The sequence below is a fragment of the Lepidochelys kempii genome, chromosome 9, assembly GCF_965140285.1.
Source record: "Lepidochelys kempii isolate rLepKem1 chromosome 9, rLepKem1.hap1, whole genome shotgun sequence".
NCBI classification, from domain to species: domain Eukaryota; kingdom Metazoa; phylum Chordata; order Testudines; family Cheloniidae; genus Lepidochelys; species Lepidochelys kempii.
Genome location: NC_136388.1, coordinates 17240432 through 17245712, shown reverse-complemented (window position 1 = coordinate 17245712; position 5281 = coordinate 17240432). Strand labels below are relative to the sequence as shown.

The window sequence follows — 5281 nt, the reverse complement described above, 5'->3', positions numbered from 1 at the left end:
TGCTTTCTGATTTCAAAAAATCCTGCTTTTACTGTCCTTGTTTTTTAAATTAACAGAAATATTTGGCAGGTTTCAGAGTGATAGCTGTGTTAGTCTGTATCAGCAAAAATAACGAGGAGTCCTTGTGGCACCTTAGAGACTAACAAATTTATCTATTTATTTATTTTAAATATTTGACTGATTTTTGGTTAAGTTATTTTAACAACATTTAAATTTTAGTCCAAAACTGAGCTCCCTTTAATACTACAGTACTAAACAAATATTGAGTCACTTAATCTACAGGAATAATAGTTTATTAGAATTCAGATATTAATTTTAATACACTCTAGTTGTTGAAGGAATATCTTCCACCAACCATCCAATCTAGAAAAGGAAAAAATAAACATAAATGGTGGTATGCCAGTGGGGGGGGAGGGGAGCATGTGTGTGACTCAAAAGAAAGTCAAACTATGTGTATCATGCTTAACTACTTAGGAACACAAAGTTGATCACGAAATTAAAGCTCCTCCCACCCGCACTGTGTATCTGTTTCAAACAGGTAGCCTTTGAAAATGCCAAAAAGGAACATTATGTCCTTCTTGAGCCCTGCCCCTAGTCTTTGCACCAAGCACTGGAGAGAGTAGATTGACGCTTGGGGCTGGGTAGGTGTCAAAAGGGGGCGACTGCGGCTTAGCCACAGGCCCAAGGTAAAAGGAAAAGGAGGACTAGTGGCACCTTAGAGACTAACCAATTTATCTGAGCATAAGCTTTCGTGTTGAGCTACAGCTCACTTCATCGGATGCATTCAGTGGAATCCACCAAAGCTCATGCTCAAATAAATTGGTTAGTCTCTAAGGTGCCACAAGTCCCCCTTGTCTTTTTGCGAATACAGACTAACGCGGCTGCTCCTCTGAGGCCCGATGTGAAGGTTGTAGGCGCTCCTATGCAGCTCTGCCTGCTCTACAGTCCCCAGAGCGGGGCACGGGCCAGGCTGCGAAGGGACACACGAGGCAGACCCGGTTTAGGGAGGGAACCCGGAGTTATTATGCACGCTCCCCAGGGTCATGCGTACTGCGGGGCGGTGCTGCGCACGCCGCGGAGGCGGGGGGTATGGGATACATACCGTACGCAGCCCTCACCCGCGCGGGGGGTGCGCTGCGCCTGCCCCTGCCCCGGGCCTGGGGGGCGCCTGGAGTGGGGGCTCTGTTGTGCACGTGACGCCCGGGAAAGTCGCGTGGGGGGAGGGGAGGCATAAATCGATGCCTACTCCGTGGCGAATCGATTAATTGTATCCTCGGAGGTGGGTGCTGCCCAGTGATGTGTTGCAGTCCTCAGTGCCGCCCCTGCTGGGCGCTAGGGTGCCATGCCTGATGGGTGGGTGGGTGGGATGCGGTGCTGGGAGCAGAGGGGTCAGTCCATAGTCACGGGGGGGGGGGGCCGTGCATGCTCCAGAAGCGCAGTCGCGTGGAGCCCCGTTGCAGTGGCCCGGGGACAGCTCCCCCCCCCCAAACTGTTGTCACTGGTGTTTCAAGCAATTTGTGCGTCAGTCTAACCCATGTTTGTGTTAGGCGCTCCACTGAGTGCCTGGAGACCTGGTCAGATGCACTGAGTGCCTGGAGACCTGGTCAGATGCAAGTGTCGTCCACCTGAATCTAGGCAGGGGTTGCTTCTCCGGAAAATGGCGCTAACGTTGTAAATAAAGGTCCTGCACATTGCAGCTCTTATTAGAACACTCAGGGTCCTCCAGCACATTCATAAAAGAGACAGTTTCAAAGCTGTTGCACAGGCAAGTTTCCGTAGTGTAGTGGTTATCACGTTCGCCTAACACGCGAAAGGTCCCCGGTTCGAAACCGGGCGGAAACAGTTTTGTCCCTAAATCTGTGTTTTAAGACTTCTTTTAAATACATTGTACTATACTGAATACTGTTGCATTAGGGAAAAAAAAATACATTTCCAAAAGGGGCAGTTTAAAATCTCTTTGACTGGTACCATTTTAATCCTTTCATTTTGTCAGGATGAGATCTTCGAAAAAGTAAAGTGCTTTATAGCATTGACCAGCCAGCTCTCCGGTTTTGTTTTTGTTTAATAATTCATACTTGAATGTACACTAGTGGAATCTGTTTCAAATTAATAGTTTTGTTAGATTCTTTTTAAACAGCAGTTTAAATGAGTGCAAAAATACACAATTTGAAGTTGTTAAAAGTTTTGAGCACTGTTTTAGGTTTCAGTTATGTGTATTTTGTAATGAAATCATATCTGGTATATGAGAAGAGCCAAAGGGCAATATCAAAGCCCTGAAAATAGTGAATAATATTAAGCAGCTTATTATTTTGCTAGTTTTTCTTTGTTAACAATGAAATTTGTCTAACATTAAAGTTGACGCCTTCTGTACCATCCCGTGATCTCCATGGATAACAAAATAAAAATTAGCATACAGTATTAATTATTATGTTATTTTTATTATTCTGATATTAATTATTCAAATAATTCCTTAAGAAACACTTCTTTTGCAAAGACTTTCAATGTTCAAGAAAGAAAGAAAGAAAAAGCTGGTACATTCTTTGTTTTAACTGTATTTCTAATGCATGCTCTGACCATGCAAACATTTACACAGGTAGCTTTATTCCTCTGAATAGTACCATTGAGTTCAAATAAAATTGCTCATGTGCATAAAGGATTGCAGGATTGGGGCCTTAGCATGTATGCTGTTTTGGGCAAGGACCATATTTTCCTATGTGTAATGAAATGGTGCAAAGCATACTGATGGTCCTCAGTAAACAACAAATAATAATAGAGCAAGCAATAATAAAACGAATGTAGCAAATAGGTCACTTTGCAATGGTAATAATGGAAACAATTGTTAAAACATATATATTGTGATAATACAATTGGCCATTAGATTTTCAACAAGAAATTGTAATTGTGTGCATCTATTTAAAGGGTAGATGGGGGCTTACATATCTTGCTATCTTTGTCAATTAGCCTGAAATGCATTGTCTGAACCTTTGACAGGCAATATTAGTGCTGATAAATAACTATTGTAATATTGTCACTTTCATTCATATTATTGATATGTGAAATGTAGGGACATTGGTAACAAAAGCAACGGAACCAAAGAAGACACACCAGGCAGCTCAAAATTTTTAACAGCAAATAAAACTGATTTTAATTTAGTTCATCTAGTAAAACAGAACCGTTAGCGTATTCTACTATCTTAATTAAATATTTAATTATCTGCATTAACTCCAGACTGTACCAATTAACATTCCCTTAATGGATCTGTGAAAGCTTTTTCCTATTTATGGGTCAGCCACAGATGCACTTTAGTTATAGTTGCTGTGACAGCCTTGAAGATGCTATGTTATAATAAGCTAAAGATACTGAGATGTAATAATTTTATAAACACTTTATGTGACCTGGTCAGTAAGATAAAGTTACTGTAGAATTATGTTGGGTTATTCAGATTTCCTGTTTGAATGTATTATTCTAACTTAATAAGGGGCTCTGGGAAAAACAAGCTTAAAGCAATACAATGGATCCAGATAAATAATTTCCCAGCAAACATGGTGGGGGGGGCAGTCCCAACAGAATGGTGTAATTCCAGACACCAGTTTGATATGGTACAGTTGTTTTTCCATGTTGGGAGCTTAGCGATCAAAAGAACACAAAGGTCTTGTCTACACTTAAAAAGCTACAGTGGTGCCACTGAGCACTTGAGTGTAGACACTAACTATGATGATGGGAGTGGTTCTCCCGTTGGTGTAGGTTATCCACCTCCCTGAGAGGCAGTAGCTAGGTCAATGGAAGAATTCTTCCCCCGTCTACACGGGGGAAAAACACCCCCGAGGGCAGGAAGTTTCAGCGCTGTAAAGCACCAGTGTAGACAGTGCACCAGCACTGGGAGCCATGCTCCCAGCACTGGTAGCTATTCCCCTCGTGGAGGCGGTTTTTTAGTGCTGTCTCCCAGCACTCTGCCACGACTACACAAGCAACGCTAAAACGCTGCCGCAGCAGCACTTTAGCGTTGCTAGTGAAGACGTGCCCTTAGGTAGGATTTTTCATACTCCTAACTGATGTAGTTAAACTGACCTAACTTGCTATGTAGACCAGGTCTGAACAGTTAAAAGGTGAGAGGAAAGGGGTCAGTTCCAGGAGCTGCCGAGGAAAACAAGGTGACACAGAGAGAGGGTCTGAAGAAGAGTCTGTAGGAAGTTAGAATTACTAGGTCCTCCATATAGGAAATTATTAGATGCCTGTTTAGCTAGACATACATACAGTCTATAGTTTTAATAGAGCATTTCAGAGAAAACATTCATGTTTAAATAATACTTTGCTTTCAGAAGGCTGTCTTGTCACTGGTTACCATGGTCATTGCTCCTAGAGGTAAGAAAGCTGTGCTGAACGTAAGTCTGAGGTAATCACAATAACCAGGGACTGCAGCCAGGGCAGTAGAGTGGAAGAACCCCATGATTCTAATCCAAGGAAGGTGATGGCGTGAGGCACAAGATCTAAGAGGGGTGCACTCAATGAGTCTAAGAGGAGTCAGATATGCATTTAGTGCAGTTACTGTGACAGTTGAAATGTAGTTTTTGTTTAAAGCAGAACTTTGCTAAAATCCACATACATCATCATATCCGTTTGAAAATGATAGAGCCAACCAATTAAGGAACCAGGGTAGTTTATGGTGCAAATTCAACCTCATTTGATCAAGAGGTTTCCAAGACATAGCTCTTCCCCTCCCTCCAGTAACCTATTTTTTTTAAAGTCATAACTATAATGATTTTTGTGCACAAATTTGGAAAAGTGAGTGGGGTGGGGGGAAAGGAGTTAAAAATCCACATGAAATATATCACTTGAATAACCCCAATTAAATGCAATGTGTCTGTACCAAGATCAAACTACTAGTCAATAGGAAGTTATTCACAACTGTACAGACTGGTCCATATTCCTGCCCACCACTCTCAGGTAGAGATGAGAGGTAGAGATCTGAGAGCACAAGTGCACATCTTTCTGATAAAGTACTCTTTAGGGGAACGGGCACCAGGTTGACACCCAGAAGCTCGTCTCTTCATCAGCTGACTGCATTTAATATTTCTGTACACTTCACAACCTTAATTATTGACCATGGCCTCATAACACTAGTGTGGAGAGAAGCAACCAGCATTCCCATCATTTACAGATAAGATAGCTGAGAGGTAGCATAAAGTAAAAAATAAAGACCTTCAATTTCCCTTTCTAGATGAGGCAAAGGAAGCCAAGAAGGCTGCACAATCATCTGAGAAGATCTAACTAACTAATCAGA

At 42.1% G+C, this 5281-nt stretch overlaps 1 non-coding gene across 1 annotated transcript; it reads left to right on the top strand.

Moving 5' to 3' along the window:
- The first annotated feature begins 1769 nt into the window (after nt 1–1769).
- On the top strand, nt 1770–1842 carry TRNAV-AAC (transfer RNA valine (anticodon AAC)). Its single transcript has one exon. It is a non-coding gene; the product is annotated as a tRNA-Val (tRNA).
- The last annotated feature ends 3439 nt before the right edge of the window (nt 1843–5281 follow it).